This window comes from Trachemys scripta, chromosome 4 (assembly GCF_013100865.1).
Source record: "Trachemys scripta elegans isolate TJP31775 chromosome 4, CAS_Tse_1.0, whole genome shotgun sequence".
Lineage (NCBI taxonomy): Eukaryota > Metazoa > Chordata > Testudines > Emydidae > Trachemys > Trachemys scripta.
In genome coordinates, this window is record NC_048301.1 from 13,671,407 (window position 1) to 13,685,789 (window position 14,383).

The following is a 14,383-nucleotide window of genomic DNA, read 5'->3' on the forward strand; positions in this document are numbered from 1 at the left end:
GTTGCACTATCCTCTAATTCTGATTATAATCCCAAAGTAACTGTTAATTCTGTTAGTGAAAGAGTTAAATGTTGACAACTGAATTTTCTTCATTTGGCCTCATTGTCAATATGCTACTGAAAGTAATAGAGCACAGTTCACACCTGGTGATGTTTCAGTCTATCTCTGCGGAATCTGGAAGATAGCATTACATCTGTCAGATTCAGGTGATCTTTGCAGCCATAAAGGCTAGAAATAGTTTTCATTGTAATGAAAGATTAAATTCTTCAGAAACTGATAAGGCCACCAACAAGAGTAGTTACTAATCAATAATTGCGGGGTGGGGAGTGTTGAATGTTGTCTGTACACAACTCATATATGTGGGATATTCTCTGGCCTCTCTCCCCCCCATGCATGATCATCTTGTAGGTTATCCCTCTCAGATGCTATTGCTCCTCTTGGTGGCGCCTTATTGGGATCCTGTACCCTATCATCGCGCTGATCTGCTTGAAGGGGTTCATCTGGTATGTGAATGAGAAGTGCATTCATAATATGCACAACTTGATTGAGCAGGAAGTTCAGCCCCCTGTATAAAGAAATCAGTCCCTCTGGTCATTGTCATACTTTTAATTTTGAAAAAGTAGGACAAAGGTAGACTGAATTACATCACTTAATAATGCTAGGGATGTATATTTAGTCAACTGAGAATCACTGTGGTTATACCTTTTTAAATGTCTGCAAGAAGAAACAGATTTATAATCCACAGATGAGATTTCAGAGGGCACAGCGAATTGTACTTCAAACAAAATATTTTTTACCCTGTATTTTATTTCAGAATTCCTTCTTGTTCTGAGACCTCTTTGGTTCAAAAGACTTCTTAGGCTGTATTTGCAGTTCCCCCAGAAGTTGAGGGTGAGACAGTTAGCTTATAATTGAAACCTGACAAACTGTCTACTGATTATGTCAGTGCTGCAATGTTTACTTACACATGTGTAACACAAAACTGTTCAATGTGGTGTTCTAGTATGATTTGATCACATTTTATTGCATATGCCAATTACATTTGCAAAAAAAATTACATTAAAAAGACAGATGAAAGATGAAGGAAAGGGATATCGCCTCCAAGAAAATTTATTAATGGTAATAGGCACACATTTGTTGCATTTTTTTGTTTTGTTTAAGCTAGTCACATGACATCTCCTGCCTACCCCATCTACTCCCCACATACAGCTTCTCTGCTACTGAACTTGCATCCTTTCCACCCAATATTTTGCTCCTTCCTGCAACATAAAAGGGAGAGGACAGTCATAAGGTTAGTGAGAAATAATAGATGACTTCGTTGTTTTTTTGTAAGCATCAAGGGAGATGAGGGACTTCTGAAAGAGTTAAATGAGTCAGCAGCTGAGGAAGGGTTTTTCACGTGTAACCCTTGATGTGGCTGTAAAGAAATAGACAATTGGGGTCCAGAGGCTGGCACCATTAGCAGAATTGGTAGAGGTGTAGTCTGATAGACCCATTGTTAGAACTTGGCACAGATAATAACAGTAAATTCCGCTGATTAGAGTTCTTACAGATTGTATCTCTTGAGTCATCCTACATTATATGGCTAATGTTCAGAGGCTGTTTTTTGCTGGAAACGTGCTTCATCAGTATTTGAGGCACTTTGATACCGTACAGATGAATATCATATATAAGTACCATATAAATAAGTTCTGTTGGTACCAGGTGCTTGGGCCCATATCAAGATATTACCCACCCTAACTTTTCTTTAAACAGTGAGGACAAGGGAAAATTGAATGAAAGCATAATTTAAACCGTGCAACAAACCACTTATTTCACAGAAGGTCCTCCACAGTACAGAAAGCTTTTGTATTGCAAGATAGCAGAACCCATTAAGGTTACTGTTGTTCACATCCATGCTAAAACCAAGCCATATTTTAGCCATGTCATATTGTAACTGGGACCAACAACATGGCAAATTTCTGAACCTCCACCAATAAATGAGCGACTGGGAGTATTGTTTAACCTTCTTTAAGGTAAAGTTTTATAAGGGAGGCTGTATTATTGCTCTTAGCATTCTTAACTTCCAGCCATACCCAACTCGGAGGCTATTTCTTCCGCAAATAGTGTCTTACTCCAAATGCCAGTGTAACTTAAGACTATTTAACTGAAATGTTGAGGAGCACAGGTCAGCAGGAGCTAGATCTCTAAAAAGATCCATAGGAAAATTCTTTTGTATATCAGCCAGGAAATAAAACTACAGTTATATTTTGAAAAGAGGATCTATAAAAATACATATGGGACCCTATGTTTCTCTGTTAATTCTGTATCAAATTAGATAAGTTCATAAATAAATAAAAATGTGTTTTTTCTAACTGCCTGTGCTGCAAACCTAGCCAAGGATGTGAAAATTAATCTATGTACTTCTGGCTTGTGCACCGATAATAAAGCTACTTTGAATTAGAACTTGGCTAACAACTCTGAATGAGCCAGAAAAGACTCCAGCTCACTTTCCCATAGAGTAAAAAGTAGACAAAACTTGTTGTTGTCAGCAGAGTAAGCACATAGACTCTGAATGTGTACAGGGAACAGATTTGTGGAGTGTGAAACTTTTTTCATCACTTTTATAATTGCTTCACTTGGGGAGGAGGGGAGACTGCATCCTTCCTTCTTCTGAATAAGGTTTGCATGAAAAACAGCTTTAAAAGAAAAAATAAATAAAAAAAACAAACAAACAGTTTCTACTGTTTTAAAATAAAAATGGAAGAGTCAGGGTGGCGTGGTCCTTAAGAAGGTGGCTGAAGAACTGAAATCTGCCATTTCCAACAAGGAAAACCAAGACATTGTTTCCTTAATAGTCTTTTGACTCGATACTTACTGTTGAAACTCAAGAAGCTAGCACTGCAGGGATGGAAAATATATAAGCAGAAGAAGAATTATCTTCTGGTTAGGATGCGGTATCTATGGTCAATTCTTGGGCTTCGTCACAGGCTTCATGTGGGGCTTTGGACAAATCACTTCGGCCAGGTGTTTGGTAAGAGCCCTTTGCCTGCATAGCTGTACCTGTATACTATTCCAGCAAAGAGCTTGTAGTGTGAATGCAGTTTATTGTGGCAAAACTGCACTTGTGCTGGTAGAGCTCATTCTGTACCACCCCTATGCTCCCTCTTTATCTGTCTTGTCTACTTTAGATCGTAAGCTCTTTATGGCATGTTCTGTCTTTTACTACAATGCCTAGGATAATAGGGCCCTGATTTTGGTTATAGCTAGAAGGTGCTACCATAATGCTTCTAATTATTCCCATATCTACATCTAAGAAGGGTGTATTCTTCATTTCAACTTCTAATATTTTTGAAAGAGTAAGAAAAACATACGGAAACTAACCAGCAAAGTGATACAGCATTATAAAGTAAGACAAGTCAGTTTGGTAATGTTTGAAAATTTAACAAGTGTGCAACAAGTGCTTTCATGCTTTCTCCCATGCTGTCCCCTGTAAATATCCACAAAGCAACCTCATCATGCTTCAAAACCCTCCTTAAAACTCTCCTTTTCTGTGATGCCTACAAAAATTTGTCAAGAGTTAGGCTGCTAGTGAGCCAAAACCACTGACAATCATGCAGACCAGTATTGTCTCATTGTTTCCTTATATTATCCCTATCTGTCTGTCTGTTCTCCTGTAATTTTGTTCTGTTTGTACAGCACCTAACAAAATGGGGTCCTGGTTCATGACTAGGTCTCCTAGGTATTACAGTGATACAAATAGTAACTAATAATATCCTCTCCTAAAGTCAACAGAGCAGTTGCTTGTCTGACCAAGGTTATAGTGATCTCAGAAGGAGACAGTTACTTTCTGCTATTGAACAGCTAGTAAAATGAAACCAACTTCACAAAGTAATGTTGAGATTACATCATCCTGTCTTCAAAATGCTGCAATAACTACTTGCTTTGCTCGGGTAACACTGCTCTGACAGGATGTATTACAGATTTCCATGTCTAAGGCATCTTTTAAGAAAGTCAGATCAGCTGTATTTTTTCATTGAGTGCTGATCTGTGCATTAATGTAGAAGCAGCATTTGTTGTCTATATGGAAAATAAATCACCACTTGCAACAAATTTTCTTCTGCGATTTTTACTAAGAAATGTCTGTCATTCTCTAAACCCCAGAAGAGATTCCTAAGATTTCGGAGGATCAGACCATTCTTTTGTGGCTCCTATAACCAAAACAAGTAGAAAAGAGCTACTCGCACAGAAAAGCAATTAAGATAAAACACAGCTCATCTCCTAATAGAATGGCTATCAAATCTCCCTCAAAGGTCACTTCTGGAGTAGAAAGGGGAGAATGGGGAGGGGGGGCGGTGTCCTTTGACCAGACAAGAAAATATCCTGTGGTCCATACTGTTGATCTGAGCTCAGAATTCATTTTTATCAAAGGAATGATGATCTAGAGCTGCCTACTCTGGTAGATTTGACTGTGATATTTTAATCTTCACACTGTTAGGTAAATAGCCACATGCACTTGTTAATTACTGTGTGAAACAAAATAACTTGCTCAGTTGGAGGGCAGGGGAAGAAAAAACGTTTATTTTCATATATGATTTAAATGGATCAGGAAGTATTTCATGTGTTTTTTACCCTTTTCTTTCAGTGTAGTAATCGTAAGCTTGCCTCTTCAGGTAATGAATTCTATCCTTTCTCAATTCCTGTTTCTATTGGCTTTTTGTTTTGCCCTATCCTTTATTCACTTTCCTGTTCTTGATCATGCTTTTTCCATGCCTAATCCTGATTCCTATGAACTTTGTTCTCTGACTACTTTGTTATTCCCACTGCACTTTCTTCATTCCTCTGCTTTCCTGTCCATCTTCCCACCTCTTCCCATTCTTCCTGCCACAGATCCTTCTGGTTCCAGCATTTCATCCCTTTCCCTATTAGAGGGGCATCATCACAAACATTTTGCTGTTTTGAATATCAGTAGAAAGGAAAAGAATATTGCTACGTGATCACCTGTTTACACTCTGACTGGTCATCATAGCCAAGCTGATGCTGAAAATGAAAACCAGTTCCTTGTTTGTTTCCTTGTAAATGCCACAGAAAAGTAGAAGAAACAAATGATTTGCTTGTCCCACTTGTTACTTCGTGGGATATATTCTCTGGCTTATATAAGTGATTTGCAGCACATACTACTGTTCAGGGTAGAGACGATAGGACTAATCATGTATGCACACTCCAACGCTGGGCATAATTCCACTCGGTGACATTTTCAAGGAAACTGGCATGAGGACAGTTTGAGTTTAAGCATTGAGTCAGAGATGTCAGTCAGCACCTGGAACTTAAGTGCAGCTCAGATAAGAAGCTTGTCCTAAAGAGAGGAACAGAACTCAATGTTTAAAAAGACTAATTAAATACAATTTCCTGTTTGGACAACCAGATAGGAGTTTCAGGTTTTCTTTGGACATGACTTAAACTCTTAGCCTGTGACTGAATTTCTTCAGACAAATGGGCCTCCTCTGACAGGACTACATGGATATAAATCAGTAAGGGATACTCAGTAGAATTTGTAAGAATGCCTTATGGCTTCATATGTAACCCCTATATCAACTGATAGACCAAAGAGCAATACAATCGATTTCTTGTCTTGTGGATCAGGAGGCAATAGAGCTTTGCTCTTTGCTTGACTGGCAAGATTTAGGGGAACACATGATGGTACAAAGGAATTTTATGAATTCTTCTGAGGTATTCATGGCTGTCCATAGTCCAAATTAGTAACAACCCTGTTTTTCTGTGCCAGTTTATTTTGTACAGCACCATTGCATCCTGTGTTAGGTCGTCACCTCACTGGTTGGCACCATTTTGCTGGCTTTTCTAGCCTTTTGTAATATTCTCTGCAGTTCCGTGTGCTGCCTGCACATTGCAACTTGAATTTTGTACATCTTTTTTCAGTTGTAGGATATTGTCCTCTCAGTTGACTTTTAGGAAGGAAGGAAACTCAGTACTTCAGTCATGGCTTATGGATGAGCGCAATAGCTTCATCTTCTGCCTTGGAGAATACCAGCATATTCATGCAGTTCAGGTCTTTGTCAAAATGTTGCCCATAATTGTTATATTTTGTATAAAGCACCTCAAATCCTTCCTGGAATGACTAACATGAGACAGGGTTCCATTTCTGCAGGAAGCTTCTTCATGAAGAAGGCCCTAAATGGAAGTTAGAGACTGAGATGGTGACAAGGGAAGCTCCATCCTAGTTAGAATTAGAACTTAGTTCTATAGACACTTGCAAAATACACATTTTCGAGTCTATCTATTTATGGCAATATATTATCAATTTATCCTCTTTTTGTCAATAAATGCGGCATTTATGTAGCAAGAACATTGCAAAGAAATGTTTTGGAACTAAATAGCTTCCAAGGAAAAATTGTGCAAGTTTCACATTTCCATTGGTCTCAGGGCAGTGGCACCTTCCTTGTGTTCAAAGTTTGCCAAAATAAATTGGACATTAGAGGAGTCCTGATCTACATAACCAGAGTGCACTACTTCTTTCCTAATTGTGGGAGAAGTAGCAGGGATCCATCAGTCTTCATTAGCAATTTTGGATACTATGATATGATCGTGTTGACCATCTCGAGGTAGGCAGGAAAGAGGTTAATACTCAGTGACTCACAAGGACTCCTCGGTTTTTTTGCTGATACAGACTAACACGGCTACCACTGAAACCTGTCAGAGAGGACTGCATTTTCTGGCTGACAGTGCAGGGTAGCAAGGCTGGGTCAAGGGTGGAGAAATAATCCTGCAAGCAACTATATAAGAGCATTGTGATGTGGAGACTCAGGGAGGAATCACATCTAGGAAAGTGACTGAAGAGAAAGGAGGGTCTTTTCTCTGGAACTTGACTGAATTGAGTCATGTTTTGAACTTACTTTGAAGTAAGCCATACTATGCTTTTGCTTAGCACTTTGGCAGATGGAAGCCTTCTTGTATTTTTTTCTTTTTAAAGATTAGGGTGGATTAAAAATAGACTTTTTTTTTTACGTAAGCCCTCACCCCCTGAATTTTTAAAATTTATATTAAATACAGGTTTATGTAAAAATAAATTTAAATTTAAAATTGAAATTGACAACTTATATTAAGGCCTAAACTACTTATAATACATTTGTCATTTAAGTTAAATATAAAAAATATTAAGCAATAAATGTTTTCTGCAAGTGCTAAATCAGCTTTAGACAGCAGTAGCCACTTCCACAGGTGCAGAGAAAATATTTACTTCATTCCAATGATTAGTCTGTTCAAAGTTGAGAAATCAATTTGGGGTTGAAAAAGCAGGAAAGCTTTTCTTCTTCTAATCTATGAATAAAAACGAGGTGTGATGGTGAAATCTACTAGTTCTGAAAACTTGAATGACATGGTGACCAGAAACAATCAGTTCAATTCACTGACTGCAGATAATGCTTCCTTTGTTTAATAAAACCGTTTTAAATGCATGATGTTTAGATAAACTTTTTTATGTATCCATCATTTTAAGATCTATTAATACAAAAAATTAAATACTATGTTTGAATTTTCAATTGAATTTGGATTTCTGAATAGATTGACACATAAGTCATAAATTAAGATTAATCATTATGTAATAAATAATCATTCACCATTTTTGTAACATAAAAAATGTAAAAATCGAGACTGAATAAAGGTAAATTAAGCTATATAATTTCTTAAATATGTATAGACGTGTATCCTCCTGGTTAGCAAAAAAGGAGCACCAAATTTAATGTAAAGGCTATATTTAGTTGCAAATCAACATGTTTTAATGGTTACCAACTAATGAGAATCAAGTTTTCTTTAGGAAAATAACCAAAAAGTACAAAAGCAAAACATGATTAAACTGATTATTTAAATTAAGATTTCCTGCTGACTGACAAATCATGATTAAAATGAATTATATACATTATTTTGATTTAAATCAATCTACCCTGTGTAGGAATTTTTTTTTTCAATAAAGCATATTGCAAAGAGATTTAAATTCTTCTTTGAGTGCTATCCCTGTAGCAGGTATCTGTGCGTCCTGGTGCCATCGATTGGCGATTTATGGTGGCAGTGTCCGCACAGGTCACACATGCGCGTAGGCATCTCGCAGTGCCATTGGTGTCACGTCTAGCGCACGCACAGCCCAAACCCTCCAGTTCCTTCTCAGCCGTCCTCTGCTGCAGACAGAGCTTGGGGCAGCGCTTGTTACTCTTGCCAAACCTTTTAAAAAAAATTGTAGTTTAAATATTTAATCTTTTAAAAGTTCTAATTAGTTTTAGTTAGTGTTAGTGATCATTTTAGGGGGAGGTGGGAGAGTTTACTTTTCCAGTTTACTCTCCCCGCACCGGGGTTGGTTAACTGTCAGAGATGCCTGGTTCCCCAGGCTTTAAGTGATGCAACTCTTGTTGCAAAGTAATGCTCGTTTCTGACAGACACTCTGTGTGTGTCCAGTGTCTTAGGGAGATGCATATCCTGCATAAGTGCACCCATTGCAGTAATCTGAAAGCGAGAGCCCGGCGTGACTGAGATCTCCACTTGAAAATGATACTGATGGAAAAATCTCTCCAACCAGAGCCAGACCAATGGACCTTCTCTCTGGGCACCCGACATGTAGAGACAGGAGACCTGCCTTCCTCTAAAAGATGGAGGAAGAGGGCACAGAAAGCACCACAGAAACATAGGCTGTCTCCTGCAGGTCGCTACCCTTGATGCCAACACATGCTCGGGTGAGCACCTATATACTCCGGGCACCTCTGGCACCGCCGAGTCCTGAGTGAAGGAGATAGTCGAGGCACAGATGGCAACACGCCTCCTCCAAGGCACTGAATTCACCGGTAAGGGACCCGGTATTGAGCATCTCCTCAAGCACCGTACCTCCACCCTGGCACTGGCATCAGCTGAGAAAACCAAGTTGGCACTGACCACACTGACTAAATCAACACCACATCTTGACGGCACCGACATCCAAACTGACACAGAATTTACTGCAACAGTGTGGCTTGGCTGTGTCAATGGCACTGCAGTCCCCACTACTTGGTACTGAGGGCTCTCCTGTAAGTTATAGAGGAGATTCCCATACTTCTCATGGCACAGTACACTTATCCAGTGATAGTGCATGGTTCCTGCACATCATCATTTTCTTGCTGCACCACTCATCACTGAAAGACCAGCGACCACCCTGGAGCCAGATAGGTCCCAAATACCCTTATAACCAGCCAGCTCAACTGTGATACGCTCCACCGTCGATGGCCTTCCCAATGCAATGGGCATATTGGGAACCCTGGGCAATTTATCGGGGACCCCACACCAGGCCACCCATGGCTCATAGAGGTGAGCTGAGGTCTAATCCCATGTCTTCCACCCTGCAACCAACGGAAGCTCAGGACGTTGGGGATGACACAGAAACAGCCACTGATCAGGAAGCGACATCTCCTGCTCACAATACTTCCTCCTCCCCGGATGAGGCAATCATGCCACTGTCACCTACCTTGGCGGATGACTTCAAACAGTTCCAGGTCGCCAAAGCCGGGGCATCCCATTGGAGGAAGTGCAGATAAACCAGTACAAGCTGGTACAAATCTTATAACTTGCATCTACTTCCAAAATTGCCCTGCCCATCAATGATGCGATCTTGGAACCAGCTGAGACAGTCTGACAGACACCAGCCTCAATTCTGCTGACATGCAAAAGGGCCGATAGAAAGTATTACATCCTCGCCAAAGGGGTGGACTTTCTCTTCTCGCACCCGCCTCTCAACTCTTTTTGGTGATCGCCGCCGCTAACCAACGTGACAAACAACTACAGTTTCGATCAACCCCACAAGACAACACAAGAGGCTCAACCTCTTTGGATGAAAAATTCACTCCTTGGTGACATTACAATTCCGAGTCACCAACTATTCAGCTTTGTTGGCCAAACATGATTATGATAATTATGAGAAACTCAACTTGTTGACAGTGCAGTTCCCTGAGGAGAGACCATTACAATTCCAGGCCATTGTAAACGAGGGTCAACTCATAGCTAAAACAGCCCTCCAAGTGTCTTTGGACGTCGCGGACACGGGAGCCAGAATCATGGTCATGGTTATGCACTGGGCATCCTGGTTACAATCCTCTGGCATACATAAAGAACTGCAAACCAAGATTAAGGACCTACCTTTAGACCAAGAGAAGCTATTTTCGACAAGAGACACAAGGTGCTCCACTTAATGAAGGATTCTCGAGCCACACTTTGCACTTCGGGGATCTACACTCCCCTTGCGAAGAGAAGATTAAACCAGCCTTATCAGAAGAACATGGATTCCTCTTCCAACCGACAGCAACAACAGTGGAATATGAGAACCAAAAACATCACCAACGGTAACAGCGACAGAGACCATCTCACGCTCAACTGTCGACTTCTCAATTGGCTCTGCCCAAGCCACAGTTCTGAAATTTTGGTTGAGTGTCTGGATGACTTCCCTCACCAGGCAGTGCTTCACCCAATCTGTCCCTATTCTTTGGACATCGCCTTCACCCATTCCACCACATCTGAGCTTCAATAACAGTGGACCAATGGATGTTAGAGATCATACAATCGGGATATACCATCCCCTTTACCTCCCGACCACCTACTAACCCTCCCCCCCCAATGTCCCTCTTTAGGGACACTTCTCATGAGTGCCTGTTATGACAAGAAGTCGATCATCTTCTACAACTTGATGCCGTGGAATGAGTACTTTTGCAATACAGGGGTAAGAGGTTCTACTCCCGCTACTTGACCCAGAAGAAGGAGGAGGGATGGAGACCTGTCTTTGATCTCATGAAACTCAACTAGTTCATACGCACTCAAAAGTTCAAAATGGTGACACTGGGCATGATACTTCCAGCACTAGAAAAGGGGGACTGGTTTGCAGTCCTTGACCTACAAGATGCTTATTTTCATATTACCATACACCCTGCTCACAGGAAATTCCTGCGTTTCACAGTAGGACATGAATACTTCCAATACAGAGTACTACCATTCGGCCTATCCACTGCACCAAGTGTTTTCTCCAAAACCCTAGCGGTGATAGCGGCACATCTACGCAAACAGGGAATAACGATTTTCCCTTACCTGGATGATTGCCTTCTCAAAGGCCCAACTCAACAAGAAGCACTGGACTTAGTACAAACGATCACACTATTCAGGGATCTAGGACTACAAATAAATGAATGAAAATCCGCTCTAATCCCTGTCCAATAACTGGACTTCATCGGGGCACATCTCAATGCTATAGAAGCCAAGGCATCAATACCCCTGAACAGATTCACAACTCTGACAAACCTTTTCTCAGAGGTAAGCGTCAGCTCCCAAATACTGGCTCGAACTGTCCTGCAACTGCTAGGATACATGACAGCCACAACGTTTGTAGTACGACTCACAAGACTACATATGTGTTGCCTACCGGGCTGGTTGAGCTCGGTTTACATATCCAACAAGCACAGCCTTCACAAACGACTTCCAGTACCACCCCGTGTCCTGGACTCTCTACACTGGTGGACAAGACCAGAAAATGTATGCATGGGCATCCCGTCCGAACATGAACCCCCATCAGTAGTAATGACAGACGCCTTACTGATCGGCTGGGGCGCCCACATACATCAGCACACGGTTCAAGGCAAATGGTCTCTTGTGGAGACTCAGCTACATATCAATCTATTAGAGCTACACGCGAGTCCACAATGTCTGCAGACACTTCGGACCTCACATAAAGAACAAATTAATTCACATGATGACCGGTAACATTGCCCACGTGTTTTAAATCAATGGACATGGGGGTGGGGGGGAGAGGGCGCTCGATCTAACTCAGTGTTCCGAAGCCCGGAGGGGGCGCTCGATCTAACTCAGTGTTCCGAAGCCATGAAATTCTGGCACTGGTGCATACATCACAGCATAAACATTTTGGCCTCCTTCCTTCCCAGCTGTCAGAATGTGATGGTGAACACACTAAGTAGGTACTTCTCTCAAGACCATGAAAGGGAAAGGAATGGGAGAGTCTTGCTCTCCATTTTCTGCCGTGGGGCACTCCCCTCATCGACTTGTTCGCATCCATAATAAACCGCAAATGTTCTGCTTGAGAGTGGGGATGGGAACCCGGTCACTGGGGGACGCCTTGCTCATCACATGGGATGCACAATTCATGTACACTTTTCCACCGATTCCAATGATGTCATGTGTGATATACAAGATACGAACAGACAAGGCCAAAGTTATCCTCATAGTTCCGACATGGCCCATACAAGCATGGTACCCTTACCTGATGTGCATGGTGATATGCGCCCCTTGAGCTCTCCCTTGTTGTCCGGACATACTGTCTCAGAACAATGGTAGCACTCTTCACCGGAATCTGGAGAAACTCCACCTACAAGCGTGGCTCCTGCATGGTTCCATAATGGCAAATTAGCCTGCTCAGAACAAGTTAAACGTGTAACTAAACAGCAAGAAAGTGACCACGTATAATACTTACCTTCAAAAATGAAAGAGATTCTCCTCCCATTGTCAAGAAAAACACTTGACTGCTTCCACAGCACCACTACTAGTAGTGTTGGAATACCTTCTGGAGCTGAAACGCTTTGGTTTAGCAATGAGCTCGATCAAAGTCTGTCTTGCAGCCATTACTGCATTCGATCACGAGATTGATGGGAACTCAATCTTTGCGCACCAAATAAATGCTTCCTCCCGGGTCTCCAGAACATTTACCCAGAAGTTCGCCAACCCACCCCAGCCTGGGACCTCAATCTGGTGTTGAAATGCCTCACCACACCACTATTTGAACCCTTAGCCACCTGTTCCCTGCTGTATTTATCCATGAAAGTGGAATTTCTGGTTTCCATAACTTCTGCCAGATGGATGAGTGAGTTTGGGGCGCTCATGGCCAATGCTCCCTACACAATATTCTTCAAAGACAAGGTCATGCTACGTCCACACCCAAAATTTCTACCAAAGATGATAACAGCCTATGATATGAACCAACCAGTCCATCTTCCCATGTTCTATCCCTGGCCTTACGGCACTCCAACGGAATCCGTTTTGCATACTTTGGACGTTAGGTGGATGTTAGCGTTTTACTTGGAAAGGACCAAACCTTTCGGGAAATCTCCTAGACTTTTTTGTTTCTATTACCAAGCATTCGAAAGGCTGTGCAATATCCACTCAGAGATTGTCTAAATCGATCTCCACATGCATTCAACAGTGCTATTGTATTCGGAATACTGACCCTCCTACGCATATCAGAGCACATTCCACATGATCTGTTTCTATCTCGATAGCATTCCTCAACAATTTTCCAATATTAGAGATTTGTAGGGCGGCCACTTGGGCCTCTGTCCACACATTCACTGAGCGCTATGCAATCACTCAAGATGCCGCGGCTGACACCATAGTTGGCCTAACCGTACTTACCTCTACAATGCAAATGAACCTGATGTGGAGTACCCACAGAGACAGCACTCGAAAAAGAGAAGGTTACTTACCTTGTGCAATAACTGAGGTTCTTCTAGATGCGTGTCCCTGTATGTGCTCCACTACCCGCCCTCCTCCCCTCTATTTCGGAGTTCACCACTAGGAGTCTGCAGTAGAGAAGGACCTGGAGGGCTCGGGTCATGTGCGCGTTAGATGTGGCACCAACGGCACCGCGAGATGCCTACTGTGCATGCCTGACTTGTGTGGACACTGCTGCCATAAATCTCTGATCGGTGCCAGGAGGCACAGACACCTGAAGTGTAACATCCACGGGGAGACACATCTCAAAGAACCTCCGTTACTGCACAAGGTGAGTAACCGTCTCTTCTGGCTCCGACTTCTGTCACAGCTATGTTGTGGCATAAAGGACTTGTGATCTCACTTAGGCTATTTGATCTACATAGAAAATTGTACCAGTCTAATTAAAGGTGTAATTTTATACCAATTTAGTTAAACCAGTGCAACTTCTATGTCAGGGGTCGGCAACCTACAGCACGCATGCCGATTATGAGTGGCACGCTGTTGCCCACTGAAAGGAGGAGGAGGGGCGGAGGGGCCGGAATGCACCACGCTGTGGGAAGAAGGGGGAGAGAGAAGTTTGGCTGCCGCTTCTGCTTCCTGCTCCCGCAGGGGAGAGCGGGGGGGGAGTTCCCAGCCCCCCGCTCCACTCAGCCCCCCCGCTCACTGCTGTCCCCTGTAGGGGCAGGAGGCAAAAGCTTGGTCCTGCGGCAGCCAAACTTCCCTCCTTCCCCGCTTCTTTGCACAACGTGGTGCATTCCGGCCCCTCCTCCTCGCAGAGGAGCAGAGCCGAGCGCAGCGTGCTGGCTGCTCCGTAGAGCAGGCAGAGAGAGGTAGTGACGGGACTTGGGGAAGGGGATGGAACAGGTCATATCCCTCCCAGCCCCCTGCC

At 42.5% G+C, this 14,383-nt stretch overlaps 1 protein-coding gene and 1 pseudogene across 1 annotated transcript in view; one reads left to right on the plus strand and one right to left on the minus strand.

The window, feature by feature from the left end:
• LOC117876102 overlaps positions 1 to 9,584 on the minus strand; it is a 34,191-nt pseudogene extending 24,607 nt beyond the window's left edge.
• Positions 1 to 14,383, plus strand: part of PPM1A (protein phosphatase, Mg2+/Mn2+ dependent 1A) — a 50,501-nt gene that overhangs the window by 9,222 nt on the left and 26,896 nt on the right. The window lies entirely within an intron of this gene.